Raw genomic sequence first — 20,597 nt, 5'->3', positions numbered from 1 at the left:
ACAATGACTGCAATAATGGCAATGGTGGTTAAGAGAACATCCCAGGCTACTTCCCAGTGGCCGACAATTACATATGGTACATTTCAGGTTGAGACAACAAGTCATTGATTGGATATTGGCAAGCATGCTCGCCTGCAAACAAAGAAAACACCTGCACATTGAGCTGATCATGTCTTGTGTTGTGAACTGGTTAAGTCAGTCACATTAGTTAACAAAGTGTTGGGACTAATGCAGTGAGATTAGCTTTAGCTATGTTAGCCTACATGTCCAAGACCCACCTGCTCAAAGAACATAAGCTGAAAATATAGTCTTATATGTCTTGTGTCACATGAAAAGACAGAAAGAACACTAACTCTCGATACGGGGATATTACAAAGAATAGAACAAGTTTAAATTAAAGGTGAAAGGAATGTCCTCTTACCTCTTCCAACGGAGACCAACCGAAAAGAGCAAATTGTCCGCCAAAATTAACTAAATAAGTTTTGGAGGGAAACGTAGCGCATGTGCAGTCTAAGCCATGAGTCTGAGCCATCTCAATGTTCTTCTTCGTTTTGGTTTTACGGCAGATGGTATTTGCATTACTGCCCCCTTCTGGATGTAAGAAGTATCTCATCGTAATTAACTTTAACCTCGTGTGATTACACAACACAGTAATATTTTGTAGAGATAACAACAGACTAAATCAATTGGACTTTATTAGAAAAACACTTAACTAAGACGTGTGTTTTTATTAAACTCAACAGATTGCAGTTATGCCTGAAATGCAAATATTGGCATCGCAAACCATAAAGCTGTTACTTAGTTATTCCTGATTAAGTTAATGTCCCCCAGAAGGAGGACTGATGGTAGATGGTGGATCGCCCGCAGATCTGATATCGTCATCTTATTCACAAATGTAACACGGGATGTTCTCTAATCTTATTTATTTAAGAGCTTTAGAGGCTCACAATGAGGGGCTTTAGTCTAAGCAGAGCTGAGACCTTATCATTAGCAGAGAGGGAAGGCGATTAAGAGCAAATTATAAAACAAAGAATTAAGTTCTGAGAGCCAATCTAGAGGAGATCTCCGTTAAACTGAATCAATTTGGAAAAGTGGAAAACCTCACAACGAGGGAATGTTAAGGCTGGGAGGAAACACATGAACACACATGTTTTGCCTTCCTTCCCTTTGACATTAACAGTTAGTAATATCACTCATTATTCAAAATATAAACATTGATCTTGTTATCTCTATTGACAGTTTCATATTCACAGCACGTGCAACGAAATCATTTTAAATCAAAGGTTTAATCTCACTGAGTATTCATAACTTCTTAGAGTCAGGAATAGACCAACATGCTTATAAACTCAACATGTCTTATAATACGTTTTTCATAATCTTGCTTTGAGGAAAATCATCTTGAGTCACAACCACAAGAAAGAAAAAGGCCTAAGATATTTTTACAACTTATTTTATTTGTTACTGTGGGATTGGGTTTTACTTAAATAGTAAGTGACACTGATCTATCTATTTATGCCATATTTAAGATCAATATGTTTACTATCCAGAAATGTTCTTTATTTATGTTCATAATAATAACATTGGAGGTGTGGTTTAGGTGGGAGGCCTGAAGAAATGAGCCGTCAATGTGAGAAATGCTACACTTTCTCTCTAAATGTGGTGATTTTTGGATCTGGTGCTGCTGCTGGTTTTTACGGTCAGATTATTAGAAGAATCTTAATTATCCAGTCTTTTGGGGCGGTAAAAATTGTTTAATCTTAGTACAATAGTATACAAGTTTAAGGCGACACTTCTTATATTTCAATGCGTTAAGTTTACTTTCCTATAAGTGCATTTTTTTTGTATTTCAATGTAATGTCCCCTGATGTGATGTATGTGTGTGTGTGTGTGTGTGTGTGTGTGTGTGTGTGTGTGTGTGGGTGTGTGTGTGTGTGTGTGTGTGTGTGTGTGTGTGTGTGTGTGTGTGTGTGTGTGTGTGTGTGTGTGTGTGTGTGTGTGTGTGTGTGTGTGTGTGTGTGTGTGTGTGTGTGTGTGTGTGTGTGTGTGGGGGGTTAATGTAGTGACTAATTAAAGTAGAGGGTGACCGACTGGGTGAAACGTCAGCACCCCCCTCTTTCTCTTTTGTCATCTTTAAAGTGGCCGTAGGAGTGTTAATAATTTGACCCCCCTCCCCACCCCAAATGTCTCTTAAGTGATGGGGAGGGGGGGCTCGTTTGAAGACTGACCCTCCCCTCTAGTTTCTTGTGTCTCCCCCCTCCTCCTCCTCCACTCCCCTTTCTTCTTATTCTCTCCTCTTCTGTTGTCTTCTTCTTCTTCTTCTTCTATCCTCTTTCATGCTCCGCGGCCTCGACTCCTCCTTTTCAATCTGCTCTCACAGGGCGACCGGACTGGAACTGTTGCTGTTCGCTCAGATGTGTCCGAGGGGGAGAGGGGGGGGCATGGGAGAGAAGTTAAGAGGTGTCTCCTTCTTGCCTTCTCCCTCTTTCTCCTCACCAAACTTTCCATAATTTTTTCACCACCTTTTTTTCCCCTGTGTTACACCTGTTCATGTAGTCAAGAGGTGTCTCCTTCTTTCCTTCCCTTCCTTCCTTCTCTCTCTATCTCTTCAACAAACTTTCACTTTTTTGTTTCATCAGTGCATCTTCTCTTTAGTCCTCCATCTTGTTTTCCTGTGTTACACCTGTTGTTGTAGAGTGGAACAGGAATGAGGCCCAACACCCCAAAAATACTTCCTGTTCCCTCGACTCGATGTCAAAGTTAAGAGGTGTCTCCTTCTTTCCTTTCCTTCCATCTCTTTCTCCTCATCAAACTTTCACTTTTCACTTTTTTTTCCATCTGTGCATCCTCTTTAAAACCTCCATATTTGTTCCCCCTGTGTTACACCAGTATGTTAAGAGGTGTCTCCTTCTTTCCTTTCCTTTCCTTTCCTTCCATCTTCCTCTATCTCCTCATCAAAATGTCACTTTTCACTTTGTTTTCATTTGTTTTCATTCATTTCTCTTTAACTCCGCCATCTTTCTTTCCCTGTGTTATTGCAGAGTGGTGCAGTAATGAAGCCAGTTCCCTCGTCTCGATGTCAAATGTTTTGGCTTGTAGTTAGATGCCTGAAATAAGGCATGTGGTGAACACAAGCTGAAGAGATGTGCAAATATAGCAACACTAATTTAGAGTTACAAGAGGAGCAGATATTTCTTCATATTCAATCAATCTGTTTTTTATTTTCTGTCTTTATTTTCCTTTTTCAAATGATTTCAACAACTTATTTTTAAAATTGCAATTACAGAATGAACTCTTAATATTACCAATCCATCTATTTTTCTTATATGAATTTCACCATGATTTCAATAATTTATTTTAAGAATAGTAATAAAACCTGAATATGAAATCCTGTGAAAGAAATTACTTATTTTTGTAATTCGTCCTTGCCTTCTTTCTTTCCGTTCTTCCTCCCTCCCTTCCTCCCTTCCCCCCTTCCTCCCTTCTTCCCTTCCTCCCTCCCTTCTTTCCTTGCTTCCTTCTCTCCAGACGGTGATACATTTCGCTCCGGAGGCTGCAGGCGGTGCATCAGCAGCAGTCGTCTGATCGCTGGCTGCCAAAACTGGAATTAAGTCTGTTGCCAGGTTGGATAAGGAATTGGATTTTGTTCCTCTTCTGTTATCCCTCTGGACCAGATCCTGTTTCCCCCCCAAGGGTAGTGTGTATGGGGGAGGTGGGGTTATTTAGGGGGGGGTTAGATCTCTGCCAGGTCACAGTCACCGGAGCACCTCATCGCACCCACATTACTTTACTTAAAGGTCACCTATTGTGCAAAATCCACTTCCTCATGTCTCTTCTACATCAACATGTGTCCCCTCTTCTTCATGTCTCTTCTACATCAACATGTGTCCCCTCTTCTTCACGTCTCTTCTACATCAACATGTGTCCCCTCTTCTTCATGTCTCTTCTACATCAACATGTGTCCCCTCTTCTTCATGGTCTCTTCTACATCAACATGTGTCCCCTCTTCTTCATGTCTCTTCTACATCAACATGTGTCCCCTCTTCTTCATGTCTCTTCTACATCAACATGTGTCCCCTCTTCTTCATGTCTCTTCTACATCAACATGTGTCCCCTCTTCTTCATGTCTCTTCTACATCAACATGTGTCCCCTCTTCTCCATGTCTCTTCTACATCAACATGTGTCCCTCTTCTTCATGTCTCTTCTACATCAACACGTGTCCCCTCTTCTCCATGTCTCTTCTACATCAACATGTGTCCCCCTCTTCTTCATGTCTCTTCTACATCAACATGTGTCCCCTCTTCTTCATGTCTCTTCTACATCAACATGTGTCCCCTCTTCTTCATGTCTCTTCTACATCAACATGTGTCCCCTCTTCTTCATGTCTCTTCTACATCAACATGTGTCCCCTCTTCTTCATGTCTCTTCTACATCAACATGTGTCCCCTCTTCTTCATGTCTCTTCTACATCAACATGTGTCCCCCTCTTCTTCATGTCTCTTCTACATCAACACGTGTCCCCTCTTCTTCATGTCTCTTCTACATCAACATGTGTCCCCTCTTCTTCATGTCTCTTCTACATCAACATGTGTCCCCTCTTCTTCATGTCTCTTCTACATCAACATGTGTCCCCTCTTCTCCATGTCTCTTCTACATCAACATGTGTCCCCTCTTCTTCATGTCTCTTCTTCATCAACATGTGTCCCCTCTTCTTCATGTCTCTTCTACATCAACATGTGTCCCCTCTTCTTCATGTCTCTTCTACATCAACATGTGTCCCCTCTTCTCCATGTCTCTTCTACATCAACATGTGTCCCCTCTTCTTCATGTCTCTTCTACATCAACATGTGTCCCCTCTTCTCCATGTCTCTTCTACATCAACATGTGTCCCCTCTTCTTCATGTCTCTTCTTCATCAACATGTGTCCCCTCTTCTTCATGTCTCTTCTACATCAACACGTGTCCCCTCTTCTCCATGTCTCTTCCACATCAACATGTGTCCCCTCTTCTTCATGTCTCTTCTACATCAACATGTGTCCCCTCTTCTTCATGTCTCTTCTACATCAACATGTGTCCCCTCTTCTTCATGTCTCTTCTACATCAACATGTGCCCCCTCTGTGTAAAGAGAAACTTTCAGGAACAAAGATTCTCTCTCTTTTTGATCCATTTCTATAAAAACCTGTCTGAAAATGAGCTGATCAGATTTTGGCCACTTTGTGATGTCATAACGATGTTTTGTCTTGTGTAACCATTAGCCAATCACCAACCATTTTTATTGTACAATGCCATGTCTTTTTATGTTGCTGCAACGCAAAAAAAATCCCAAATTGGGATCAATGAAGTACTTCGTAATCTTTTACTCGCACTCGGATTAGGACTATACTGTTTTTTGTTTTTTTGTTTCTGATTTCATAGAAAGCGTCTTTGAGCACCACGAAAAGCGTTATACAAATTAAATGTATTATTATTGTTATTATTATTATCTTATCAGGCCACACCTGTGCCCCCCTTCCCCCAAAAAACAGGCATGTTTCTGGGCAGCAGCTGCAGCCGGACGGGGGTCTCCAGTTCGGGTCGTGGTCTTCTCAACGCCACGCCGGATTATTCCTCTTCCCAGAATGCAACACCTGGCCGGGCCTCCACCAGCTGGACATGAACGCTGTTATATATCAATGGAGGCTTTGCAGTCTCATCAGATCTCCTAGCAACCGCCATGATGGAGGAGCTCGCTGTGTGGAAATAATATGCTGTGTGCAAGGCATCCTGGGTAAAGGGGATGAGAGATAGTGCTACATGACTGGTGTTTTGTGCAGTTGGGTTTTTGGATCACAAGAATAAGAGATGTAATGCCAGGCTGACTCTTGGTGCCACCAGCTTGACTTATTTGACATTTAGTGAAATATCTAGAAAGTGATTTGATGTATTGGAATGACATTTGGTGCAGATATTCCCGGTGCCAAAAGGACGAATCTCAATCATTTCTGTGACCTCATGACTTTTCTTGAAGCCCCATCAGCACGCCAAAGTTTGCTCATATGATGTCAAATATCTCAGCATCTAGGTTTGGCTCAAAATGTGGTTTCATGTTTGATTTAATTTTTTTGACTTTTAAGTGAAATATCTCGACAATAATTTGATAGATTGGAATTCAATTTAAAACAGATTTGCATGCCCCCGATGGATGAATCGTAATGATTTTCGTGGCCTCACGACTTTTCTTTAGCAGCACCAGCAGGCCAAAGTTTTCTCATATGATGTCAAATATCTCAACATCTACTGCATCGTTTGCAACAACATGTTGTTTTGTTAACATTGTCAACATGTTGTATGATAATCAAGACAAAGACACCCTCTTCACAAGCATCGGTTTTTGATGCCTTTGTAGAAATACCAAGCAGCCTTGGTTTCTGCCAGGAGCCTGACATATTTGGCTTTTAGTGAAATATCTTCAGAATTCATTTATGTATTGGAAAGACATTTGGTGCAGATAGTTTTGGAACTAAGAGGAGGTCATTTTGGTGACCTTGGTGATCTTATTGAAGCCCCACCGGTAGGTCAAACCTTCCTCAAATTCTGTGAAATGTCTCAACATCTAATGGATAGGTTGGCACGAAATGTGGTTTAGTTAACCTTGTAAGTTGTTCAATTAAATAATATAGCGTAACATGACTTGAAATCCTTTTGCGTTGGCATCAGGACAAAGACACCCTCTTCACAAGCGTCTGTATTTGATGGCCTTGTGATGAACACCCTGCAGACTGACTTTTAGTGCCACCAGCAGCTTGACATTTTTGGCTTTTCAATTCAATGGATTGGAATGAAATTGGATGCAGATATTGATCGCAACTAAATGATGTATCTCAATAATGTTGGTGATCTCATGACATTTCAAAGCCCTACCGGCAGTTCAAAGTTTTCTCATATTCTGTAAAATATCTCAAAGGATGAAAATGTAATGTGGCATTACATTTCATTGAGACATTCATGGTTTCTAGAAGATGCATGTCCTCAACTGCCGTTCGTTTTCTTTTGTTGGATGCCATTCGATGAAAGTTGGTTCCCACATTCACGGCACACTGAGGATGAATCTTAATAACTCTTTCTTTACACCATCATCAGTTCACAAATCAAAACTTCTTGTTAAGTCAATGACATTCCCATCAGCCTCAGCTCTATGCTACAGTGTTTTTAGAATCATTTACCAAATCTTAGCATGACAAACGTTAAACCATTGTGTCAGCATTGTGTGTGATAGCATGCTCATTCTAGCCGTTAGCTCAAAGGGTTGCCATGTCTAAATACAACCTGTTAAAATAAATGAATGGATCCGTGCGGTACCAACACTCTGACATCCTCTAACCTAACAGCATAGCTGCAGGGTGTATATTTATTAAAGTAATGTTAACGGTGAAGGAAATGACTCTTTGGGGAGAATCAATGATTCTAATTGCAGCTCTTTTGGTTAAAGCATTAGAGGAGTCCCTTTAGGGGGTTGTTGGGTTGGGGGGGTGGGATTGTGTAATGGACTATCGGACCTCAAAATACATCTTGTCTTCTAGTTTCCCATTAAAATAATTTTCCCATTCTCCCAACAACGATTTGGAATTTAAAGTCCTCTATAATTGGGCCTATATTTTCTCAGGCCTGCCACGGCTGTGCTTATCAGCGAGGGGTAAGAATTAAGACCACATAGGGAACTAAATAACATTTTTTTAAAGCTGGGAGACTTAAGTAGAAAATTGGCTTAGCATGCAGATAGCAAAGTCAACAATGGGAACATATATCCCAGCTCGGAGTGATTGAAGTCGCTGTCTTTCTGAATAACAAAGTGTTTGATTTCCACCACGGCTCTTACATAAACTGCTAACTTGATTTCACACCCCGGATCTGAGGGTGACAACAAACACTTTAATTAGAGGAAGATGATGCGGGGAAGAAGAAGGGGGGAAAGGTGATAGACGGAAACAAATCCTCAGCACACTCCAGACAGCCTTAATATACAGCCAGCAAAGCGAAATATAATAATTTTTCATATCTTATTATTTTTGTTCTCATTCTCCAGCTTGGAAATCTGAATATTTTTGCATAGCTTATAGCGAGGCTGCTATCTCGCCCAAACCTACGTGGTTCATTTGCATTATGGAGGGTTTTTAGGGAGTCACAGGGTCCGAAGGGGGGTTTGTATGTGCCATAATTAGGCCTTTGTGTTGAGAATGGGACCGGACAGTGTACCTGCCGCAGAGTGGCACCTTTCGGCCTTTTTCTTTTTTTTTAACACTTTATTTATTGTTTTTTCCCACACATAACAAAATAACAGGAGAAAACACAGAGTACAAATGCAGGTATATAAATCAAAAAAGATGTGATCCGTCTTTTTTATAACGCCCAAGGTCAAAAATGGATACTCAAATGTAAAGTTACCATGCAGGGAATGTGGAACAGCAGAAGCAGATCATTCATTTTGGAAATGTCACAAAATAACAATGTTTTGGGGAATGGTTCACAAAGTAGTCCTAAAGATAATCGGATATGATTTCCCCAAGAGTTTTATGATTCTTTATTTGGGTAATTGTACGGGAAATGATATACAACCAAGAGATAGATGTTTAGTTAAAGTGTTGTTGATAGCCGGCAAGAAAGCCATCACAAGGAAATGGAGGCATGTGGAAGGACAATGGATGGAGATAGGAGAGGAAATCTACATAATGGAAAAACTGACACATCGGTTGAGACTAAGTCTATCGAAAATGGAAGACCAGCGGAAAGGATGGACATTATATAGAGACAAACACACTGGACAAGATAATCCAGGAAACCATTGAGATTTAAACTCCCGACGAGGGCTCTTTTGGACAGTCGTTTTTTATTTTCATTTTTATTTCATTTTTGAGTTGCCCGTTGGGCCTAAATATGTGGATGCAAAAAAAAAATTGAAATGTATATTTTTGTAATTCAAAGTGAATGTACGTTTAGAATTCAGTGCAATTATTTTCAATAAAAACAAAGTATAAAAAATAACTAAAAAGATGACAAAACAATAATGATAATAACATAAAAAGACCATTACACTGGGATTAATAATGGAGGGATTATAAAGCTCAGTGTTTCCCCTACCATTGTCTTGGGGGGGCACTGCGCCCCGCCAACGGAGCCCCGCGCCCCCCCTGAAATTCAAGGTGTTTAAAAAATAAAATAAAAAGATTATAATTATTATTTTTTTTATACTTTTTTTTTTTTTTTTAAATATATACATAGCACCAAATTGCAACTAATCTATATCTACTGTCACTTTTCACATTGATCACGCGCTCTTTTATTAAATAAACTAAACGCTTTCATTTTAAGTTGTGAGTTTAGTGTTTTTGACCCTAAGAAACCCTTATTCATCAATAACAATAACCCACAGCTCCTCTCTCTGCTCCAGGGGATTTAAAATATATATATCCCAATCCCAATGCCCCCCCCCCCCCCCCCCCCCCGCTCAGGCAGCCCCCCCCCCCCCCCCCAAAGCAGTAAACCTAGGGGAAACACTGAAGCTGCATTACGAACTGGACCGTGTGACACCCCAAAATAATATATATTTCTTAAACATTAGGAATTGTTATTTTTGAAATATTGTGTTACATGGATATTTTTCCTAATTATATTGAGCTGTATTATTGTAATATGTAGGATGACCTTATGTGTATATATATATATATATATATATATATAACCCATCTGTTATTTTATTTTTGTTATACCTGTTATTTACATTCTCAGTGTCATTATTGATTTGATTTCTATAAGTTTTATTTTTCATATTCACATGTTGAATTTCTTGGATTTGAGACCTTCTACATGCTGTGACCCCTTGCTAAAGAAACTGTTCATCTAAATTGTGTACTAATGGATGTACAGGGGAATGTGAGCAAACAACTAATGAAGAATAAGTAAAAAAAGACCATTACAGTAATAGCAATGAAACACATTGACACCTTTAGGCCTTTTGAACCCGAGCCTCTCCACACCGCCAGATTAGCTCCTTTCACTAAGTAGTTGTTTTTACGCTGATAAAACAGAAGAAAGAGAAAAGGTAATGAGAAACAGCTACACAATAAAGCACAAACCCCTTTCACTTGATCCTGCGGACGTTATTAAGCGATGTCTGAACTGATAAACGCCGTCCAATAAACGTGCCAATCAAGGCCTCCACCTTTCTCCGCGGCCCCAGAACCAAACGCCACCTCCGCCGCTCAGTTTGGGCTTTATTGGTCAGCAAATAATCAAAGCTTTTTCTTTTTCAGAGGGGATTAGAAAGGCGAAGCTTAGCCCGCTGGACCAGACACTAGCAGGGAGGGTTAGGGGTCTCCTTATCAGGGCCCGGCTGCTGGAGGAGCTCCGCTACAGGAGGACAGATTGCTTTCACTGTCGCCTGTCTGAGGGAAGAACAAAGACGCCGCGACGCCACCGCCATAATGCTCGGCTCTATGTATTCATTAGGATGAGCAGTGAGATCATACATCGCCCCCGCCTCCCCCGGACTCCATCCTTTCTTCTTCTCCTCTTTTCATCCATCAATCTGGCCTCCATTAAACAGGGTTAATTTCTTGCTCGTAACCTGTTCTCTGTGATTGTGCTGGTTGTGAGGATGTGTGAACAGATACATGGAGTGTGTGTGAGACTCTTTCTGTGTGTTATAGTATGCTGATGAGGATGAGTGGCTTTCTGCCTCCTTACAGACTCTAACAAAACTTGGTAAAAGATACTTTTTTGATCAAATAAAGGCTGCTGAAACGCAATTCTCATCCCGTATTGCTGTTTTTGTTTACACTTGCTGAAGATGTTTTAAATATAAACAAACACGAATCTCATCATGAGACACATCCATCGATCTGGCCTCCTTTAAACGGGGTTCATTTCTTGCTCGTAACCTGTTCTCTGTGATTGTGCTGGTTGTGAGGATGTGTGAACAGATACATGGAGTGTGTGAGACTCTGTGTGTGTGTTACAGTATGCTGATGAGTTGCTTTCTGCCTCCTTACAGACTCTATGTGATGTATGTTGAACAAAACTTGGTAAAAGATGATTTTATTTAACAAATAAAGACTGCTGGAAGTTGGTGTCCTGAGATATTGCATTGTTTGTTTGGGTATCATTGTTGAGAATCCTCTTTGTTTGCAGAAATATAAATGTCCTGATGTGTCTCGTGAGATCCGTGTTTGTTTACGTTTCAAAAATCTGCAGCAAGTGAAAACAAAAACGCCAATAAAGGATGAGAATTATGTTTCCCATCATAAGTCGTGAAACTGACGTGATGACAACTGATGAACGGCAATATAAACGCCTGGCAAAGTACTCAAAACTCTAGGTAGTAGATGACACACACAGCATCACAATGTGTGTGTGTGTGTGTGTGTGTGTGTGTGTGTGTGTGTGTGTGTGTGTGTGTGTGTGTGTGTGTGTGTGTGTGTGTGTGTGTGTGTGTGTGTGTGTGTGTGTGTGTGTGTGTGTGTGTGTGTGGCCTAGCATTACTATACTTGTGGGGACCTAAATCTGTTTTCACAGTCACGTGTGGGGACTCGCCTCCCTTATGGGGACAAAATGGAGGGAATCATTAATTTTAGGGTGAAGACTTGGTTAGGATTAGGGTAAGGGTTAGGGTAAGGTTAAGGTTAAGGGTTAGGGTTAAGCATGTGTTGGTTATGGTTAAGGTTAGGATAAGTCTCCAGGAAATGCATGTAAGTCAATGTAATGTCCCCTGAAGTGATGTATACATGGTATGTGTGTGTGTGTGTGTGTGTGTGTGTGTGTGTGTGTGTGTGTGTGTGTGTGTGTGTGTGTGTGTGTGTGTGTACCTTTGTCTCATTGTGTGTCTTCATGTAACACAGTTTTCGTACAGTAAGAGCTTAAAGGACATCTTTGTAAACAGAGGGAATGCTTTCGCTGGCGGCCATGTTGTTTCTCTTCTGACATCTAACCCCAATTTGCGTCACACTAATTCCAAGTTTTGAATTTCACCTCTTTCTTTCTCTTTCTCTCTTCTCTCTTATTTCTCCTCGTGAGTCCCTTACTCTCGCCTCTTTTTCTCTCTGTGTTTTAGCGCCTCTGGGCTTTGGCTCGATTATTGGCGGAGAAGAAAGACAAAATAAAAGCGACATAAAGGAGCGAGCAGCCTGAGGAGGTGACGTGAAGTTTGGCGGACAAAGTGGCGCCAGGTCTCCGTCGCAGACACACCCACACCCACACACACACACACCCACACACACACACACACACACATATACACCGCCACAATCCAGCAGACTTCCTCAGATTCCCCGAGAGCTGACTGGGTCATGTGACATGTCGGGGAAAGTAACCGCTATTTGACCCACGCTGAGGTGTCATGGCCGACTTGTGTTTTTGGACGAGATCTGCTGATTAAGTCTGAAGATCTTCTGCAGGAAGTGTTGCAATATTTTATAATGTTCTCGTCAAAGTCCTTCTTGTCAGGGTGTTTTAGAAATTCATGGAGAAAAATAAAATGTCAAGTTCATGAAAATGACGTGTACTCTTTAACTGGACTTTTAACTAATTATAACATTTGTTTGCACAGTTTACTCTAATTAGCACAACTGTATGCATACACAAGAAAAGCTTTTGCAGCATTTATGATAACATATTTAAGTCAATCAGTTGCCTTCTTCTTTTCTGGTGTACAGTGTTTAATGATCCATCTGTATGAGGCATTTATATCCTGAATATATAAGCAAAATCCATGTGAAGCTCCAGGTAAACACAACTAGTTTTCCTCGATTGACTTTATTAAATCAGATGCTCTCCAGTCCAGTCCACACTGGGGTTATGGATGACAGATGTCTTGTCAGTGCACGTGCCTGGAATGTGTATTTCCAGCCGACAGATGGTTGAACTCTCTCTGCTTCGTCTTGTGTGTGCAGACTCGTCGATGACTGAGGAAGAGAGCACATCTGTCGGTGCCCTCGTCAGGACCAAGAGGTAAATCTAACATGGCCGCAGGACTCTCAGCCGGGCTAGAGGTGACACGACGGCGTGTTGGGACGCATGTGAGAGGACAGCAGAGATGGCTGCAGTACACACATCCTTTACTCAAGTAGAAGTACAGATACTCGTGTTTAAAAATACTCTGGTGAAAGTAGAAGTACTGACTAAACTTCTTTACTCAAGTCAAAGTAAAGAGGCTTTGAAATGTACTTCAGTAAAAAGTACCCATAACTAGCAGCTGCTTTAAAGAGTACCTGACCTCCCTTTATATGAATAGAATAATAATGTCATTGTTAGCTAATGAATGTTTCCATGCTGAACAACAGCAACATGACAACGTTTCCATTGGTCCCTCTTCTTTAGAGAAGACCAGGAAATGATGGATACACGGATCGTGTTCAAATCAATAGGCACGCAATGACTCTAAAGAATAATGATCACGCATCAAACACACATTCAGACTAAAGGAACCAGCTGTTTGGAAAATGAGAGAAGTAGAAAGTACAGGTATTTGTGTTCAACATGTGAGAAGTAGAAAGTACAGGTATTTGGGTTCAACATGTGAGAAGTAGAAAGTACAGGTATTCGTGTTCAACATGTAAGAAGTAGAAAGTACAGGTATTTGAGTTCAACATGTGAGAAGTAGAAAGTACAGGTATTTGTGTTCAACATGTAAGAAGTAGAAAGTACAGGTATTTGTGTTCAACATGTGAGAAGTAGAAAGTACAGGTATTTGAGTTCAACATGTAAGAAGTAGAAAGTACAGGTATTTGAGTTCAACATGTGAGAAGTAGAAAGTACAGGTATTTGAGTTCAACATGTGAGAAGTAGAAAGTTCAGGTATTTGAGTTCAACATGTAAGAAGTAGAAAGTTCAGGTATTTGAGTTCAACATGTAAGAAGTAGAAAGTAAAAAGTCCTCAGAAAAATAAGTAGTAGAGTAAAGTACTGATACCAGAAGAATGTACTTAAGTACAGTAACGAAGTATTTGTACTCCACTACTTCCCACCACCGGACCTTTTTTTTTTTTTAAAGGTCACACGCAGACAGAAAAGACGTGAAACGCTTCGGGCCTTCTGTCCCCGAGGACGAGGGCAGAGTTGAAGGGTTGAAAAGTTCATCAGCACCAGAAAAGAAAGGTGGGCGAGGCCGTCAGGCAAGAGTCTGACATGAGCACATGAGGACAGGAGGCGGGGCAGGATTAGCCGGGCGAAGGTGAAGAGGACAAACAATAGGCGGAACAGAAGTGAGTGTTTTTACAGCGTAAACTGAGACGGGTTAGTTTCATTTGGGTTCGCTTTCAGCTGCTTAGTTTTCAGCGTTTATGAACGATTTTTAAGTTGACATATTGTACGCCAAAGTTTTTCTCTTTTTCTTGGTGAAATTGTCCCAGGGCTCAAGTTGTGGTCGGTTATTTTCATTCAACAAAACGCTGTGAAACATGTAAGTTACAAAGCGTCTAGGTCTATGTTTTCAGGCCCTATGTACACCTTGTTTGCTGCCAAATATCTGAAAATATGAAACATATACATGCAATAGCTGCAACCCACGGCTGCCAAAGGGTAGGGAACGCTTTGTGGTGAAAAGTGAGCCTGTTTATGAATTGAATATACTGCATATGTTCACCTGCCTGTGAAGAAGAAAGGCCGAAACATGGCAAACTAAAAGAGCTCTTGAAGTCTGTATTTCTGATTACAAAACAGCTGAAGACATTTCGATTATTTGAGAAAATACATCTATACCAAAGAGAAATGTTTTGGACTGACAGGCAGTTTTACTTTTTCATCGTTCTTGTATAGAGAAATGTCTTGTTGACTAAATGTTGGGGGGAAAATATTCACATCTGGGTAGTGGCTTTTTAAATTACAATTCTAACAGACAATGGGTCCAAAATGAGGGCTACTGTGATCATTACATACCGTAGGAAGAGGCAACTTACTCGTCTGAAAACTAATGCCGATTACATAGAAGTCTATGAGAAAATGTCTGTACTTCTCACTTGATTTATTGCCTCAGTTTTTCATATCCATTATCCATTTTGTTTTGGAGTCTAAATTAATGAATAGCAATATACTGGTCACCTAAAAAATATATATTTTTCAATGTTTATTTCATCTTCTGTGTCTCATGGTTCCAAATACCAACATGGCATCATCCAAAATGCCAAACTTTAAGCTTTAACCACAAACAGTGGGTGACGTCAGATTTATATGTGGACTTATCCTACACGGTTGTATGTAGGAAACCCTTATCGTAGATGCATTTTATTCTAATCAATCAGATTGGAGGGAAGGCGTTGAGCTGCAGCGCTGTGACCCAGACTGACACAGCGATGTGATCTGAGGTGACAGACGGAGAATTCCACACATTGTTGTGTTCATCTGAGGCCAAGGAGCTTTCAAGTCTCTGAGAGAGGAAGCACCTCCAGACGAGGAGGACTTTCACTCCAAGTCTTCACCATTAACCAGAGATGGCAAAAGTAGACACATCCTTGACTCAAGTAGAAGTACAGATACTCAAGTTTAAAAATACTCTGGTGAAAGTAGAAGTACTGACTAAACTTCTTTACTCAAGTCAAAGTAAAGAGGCTTTGAAATGTACTTCAGTAAAAAGTACCCATAACTAGCAGCTGTTTTAAAGAGTACCTGACCTCCCTTTATATTAATAGAACAATAATGTCATTGTTAGCTAATGAATGTTTCCATGCTGAACAACGGCAACATGACAACGTTTCCATTGGTCCCTCTTCTTTAGAGAAGACCAGGAAATGATGGATACACGGATCGTGTTCAAATAAATAGGCACGCAATGACTCTAAAGAATAATGATCACTCACCAAACACACATTCAGACTAAAGGAACCAGCTGTTTGGAAAATGAGAGAAGTAGAAAGTACAGGTATTTGTGTTCAACATGTGAGAAGTAGAAAGTACAGGTATTTGTGTTCAACATGTAAGAAGTAGAAAGTACAGGTATTTGTGTTCAACATGTAAGAAGTAGAAAGTACAGGTATTTGGGTTCAACATGTAAGAAGTAGAAAGTACAGGTATTTGAGTTCAACATGTAAGAAGTAGAAAGTACAGGTATTTGTGTTCAACATGTAAGAAGTAGAAAGTACAGGTATTTGGGTTCAACATGTAAGAAGTAGAAAGTACAGGTATTTGTGTTAGAAATGTAAGAAGTAGAAAGTACAGGTATTTGTGTTAGAAATGTAAGAAGTCAAAGTAAAAAGTCGTCATAAAAATAAGTAGTGGAGTAAAGTACTGATACCAGAAAAATGTACTTAAGTACAGTAACAAAGCATTTGTACTCCAGTACTTCCCACATTAACCATTAATCAGCGTACAGACAGACTCTGGCCCCGAACCAGCACTTTAGGGCGTTTTCTATCAGCGCCATTCCAGGCAGATGGTGGAGTAAGTGTGATTGGCAGGAGAAGTGGAAGAAGCAGCGACGGAGAGGATAGTGTTGCCAGGAAAAGGGGGGGGGGGGGGGGGATACGAGGGTACGGTGAACAGGGGATGGGGGTGTGACCGGTCTTAATTATCCCAAAGGGTTTCCAAGTGTTGGCGTTCTGACAAGGTTTCAGAGGAAACCATAGATGAGTTTTTTGGGAGGGCTTCTGATACCAAGGTGACTAATGTGTTTCTGCAAACAGCCCGCTTTTGTTTGTTGTCAGCAGCAGATCTGACAGTCGTTCCCATGACACACAAAAACAAAGTGAAGTAGCCAGCGGTTGCTATCAGAGCATCTGAACAGGCTCCGAGGTTTTTAATCCTTGATTTAGATGAGTTTGTCCGATCCAGTGTGCAAATCCCCGCTGGAATGCAGCCCTGCGCATGTCGCCTTCCCCGAGATACGGATCGACTAACGCAGCCTCCAGGTCGAGATACCTCAGGTGCAACTGCCTGCAGAGGAACCAAAATGGCGGATGGGTGTTGGGTTCATACGGGCAAAGAGGAAGAGAACCAGGCTCCCGTCCCTGCTTTTTCTCTGCTATCGGAGTCACGCAAGTAGGAGGAGATAAGCGGCCATCGCAGGTGAAATCACAGACACCGAGTTGAACTGGAGGTCAGGATGAAGCTCCCACAATCAGGGGTGGGAAGTAGTGAAGTACAAATACTTTATCACTGTACTTAAGTACATTCTTCTGGTATCAGTATACTTTACTCCACTACTTATTTTTCTGATGACTTTTTACTTTTACTTCTTACATTTTGAACTCAAATACCTGTACTTTCTACTTCTCACATTTTCCAAACAGGCTGGTTCCTTTAGTTTGAATGTGTGTTTGGTGGCGTGATCATTACATTACATTACATTGCATTTAGCTGACGCTTTTATCCAAAGCGACTTACAATAAGTACATTCGACCAGGAAGACACAACCTTGAAGAAAACAGAATCATATAAGTACATCAGGTTTCATAGAGCCAAACATTTCAAGTGCTACTCAACTGGCTTTAGATAAGCCAGTCCTTTTCCATTATTATTTAGAGTCATTGCGTGCCTATTGATTTGAACACGATCCGTGTATCCATCATTTCCTGGTCTTCTCTAAAGAAGAGGGACCAATGGAAACGTTGCTGTTGTTCAGCATGGAAACATTCATTAGCTAACAATGACATTATTGTTCTCTTTATATAAAGGGAGGTCAGGTACTCTTTAAAACAGCTGGTAGTTATGGGTACTTTTTACTGAAGGACATTTCAAAGCCCATACTTCTTTACTTTTACTTGAGTAAAGAAGTTTAGTCAGTACTTCTGCTTTCACCAGAGTATTTTTAAACACGAGTATCTGTACTTCTACTTGAGTAAAGGATGTGTGTACTTTTGCCATCTCTGCCGACACCGAGTTGAACTGGAGGTCAAGAGAAGCTCCCACAATGCCCCTTGTTTCCACAGAACACACCAGCATTGACCACGCCAACCGAGAAGAACTGACGTTTCCATTGCAATCACGTTCTTTCTGTGCCGTCTGTGTTGTTGTTGTGGCGTAAAACAAGGCAACGAAAATATTCATAATACCCACATCGTTGGTCCTCCAGTCATAACACACAACAACGGGCTTCTGACGCCAGCCGAGCCCCAAAATGGTCACAGTCGGATCATACTGGCGAATGGGTTTGTTTGTCCGTATAGGTTCAGCAGAGCAGCGATGAAAGCTGCAGCTCATATCCAGCGTAGAGGTCAGAAAACTGCATTCCCCACATTCCTCCTCCGTCAACCACCTGAGCCGCTGACAGACGGCTTCAATGAGGCTGTAATTACTGCCAATGCACACTCATGGGAAATATTATCATCAAGTGTGTGTGTGTGACTCATATCTCAGAGCATTTATGAGTGTGTTTTGGGATATATGATATGTGTGACATTTCCTTGTTCCCTTTTGACATGCAGCTAATCTATAAAAGTCTCATTGGCTGCAAGAAAGTCACACAGGCTACTTCCTTTCGGGATTTCACACACTTGTCTCTTTCTTTCACAGTTTGGTGATTGAACACATTTCTTCCTTTTTGTGTTCTTACTCTGAGCAAAGAGGTCCGACATAAATGTTCTTGAAAAGTTGGAACCATTTGGATTCGTTAGAGATTTGTTTACTTTCTGCTTTGTCCATGTTAGTTATAAGAGTGTAGGAATTGTTTATGGTTTGATATTTCTTTATGCTAAAGAGTATTTTCTGCACAAAATAAATCTGCAAAAGTCAGTTCGAGTAAAGGATATCATGCTTTTACATTTATCTGCTGTTTAACTTTATAAAAACTCAAAAAGTCTCATTTTCCAATATTTACAAAATGTGATTTGTGACAGTTACCTTTCACTCTGAAGGGATTGTGGACTCGTCGTATCATTCATTTCTTTCTACAGTTGCAAAACATTCAGAACTTTTCAAATTATTTTGAAAGATATCTACAGGCCTTAATGATGGTGAGAACAAACAACAACTATAAGTAAACTGTCTGCAGCTGCTAAACAAATCTATTTGTTGGCGTGCATGGAAAAACACAACTGTAATGTAAGTTGTATTGGTGTTAAAGTTTTGTCGGCTAAGTTGGTGAAATAGGTGGTTATCGAGTTTAGTCAAATTAAATTATTTTGCAGCACATCTTCACGTAATAAGACTGAATAAGTAAGAGGAATAGCTTTTTACACTCAACAAAAAACAGTCAATACTAACATTAGCAACTAACGCGACTCACTCCTTATTCCTCCTGGTTACTGTCCATACAACATTTTGGAAACCAAAATAATTAGGATTTAGACGGAGGAATTGTGGGAAACATGAACAAGTCTGAAGCATTTCAGTTAAAAGTGTTGTACTTATTGGCTGGCTAATAGGTTATGACTGTATCACTGCTTAATATTGTTTTTGTTTCAGGATGAGTCAGTATTTGAAATAAAAATTGAAGATATCATTTGTTATGTAAAATGCATGCATTAGATTGTTGACTCTTACGACTCACTTAAGACAATTGAAAAACTTAAACACACAGGTTGTGTTTTGTCATCATGATAGTTTCCTGTCAGAGGAGCTTCTTATCCTGTTACAGTATCTCCATTAGAGAGTGTCTGTCAGAGGAGGAAGTAATCATAACCTCCTCTACGTGTGTGTGTGTGTGTGTGTGTGTGTGTGTGTGTGTGTGTGTGTGTGTGTGTGTGTGTGTGTGTGTGTGTGTGTGTGTGTGTGTGTGTGTGTGTGTGTGTGTGTGTGTGTGTGTGTGTGTGTGTGTGAATGTAGGTGAGTGCAGCAGTCATCCCCTTCCCCAGGCGTGTGTGAGTGACAGCTAAAGCGGACAGACAATACAGAGTAAGGAGAGCTGCAGTAAACAGGCTCGGCCATGCCTCCCTCCTACATGTCATCTCATCATCTTCACATCGCAGCGCTTTGTTTACACGTCAGCTGTCAATCCTGGAGAGGGGCTGAAGTGGAAAGAGGCGCTCATTAATACCAGCTGATGATTAATATTTCCAACATGCAGCTGAGTGATTCATGAGACAAGACGTTGTGTATTTAACACACTTCTGAGGCCGTTCCACCACATGGGAAACTGCTTATCCCCTTAGCCGTATCATGCAGAGATGGGAGTAAGTCCTACATGTGCAAGTCATGAGCAAGTCTCAAGTCTTGACCTACAAGTATCAAGCAAGTCCCAAGTCACTGTGGTGAGAGTCAAGCAAGTCAAGTCATTGCTCAGGTCAAGCAAGTCAAGTCATACGAAATTCTGATGAATAAGCCCAGTTTCCGCATTTCCACATCAGTTAAAAGACAGTGGTTATGAAAATGGATTCAACCCACACTATGATCTTCATTACATACACAGTTAATCATTTGAAATCTAATTTAGACCGATGACAATCATATTAGATCAATATTAACCCAGAACTGCAGACAATATATCTAGGACTCAATCAAAAAGTCTGTTAAAAAAGGCAGAATTCCAAAAATCATATATGGCATTTGCCAACAGCGCCAGCACCTACATCAGTGGTTCTCAAACTTTTTCTGTCAGGCCCCCCCTTTGGAGAAAAAAGAAAAGTCGGGCCCCCCCAACACAAATAGTCAGGCTCAGTAGCGGCGCCAGAGATTTATTTTGGGGGTGCTGTGGGGTAGCTTGA

This window comes from Gymnodraco acuticeps, unplaced genomic scaffold, assembly GCF_902827175.1.
Source record: "Gymnodraco acuticeps unplaced genomic scaffold, fGymAcu1.1, whole genome shotgun sequence".
NCBI lineage: Eukaryota > Metazoa > Chordata > Actinopteri > Perciformes > Bathydraconidae > Gymnodraco > Gymnodraco acuticeps.
This window is presented reverse-complemented; position numbering follows the sequence as displayed.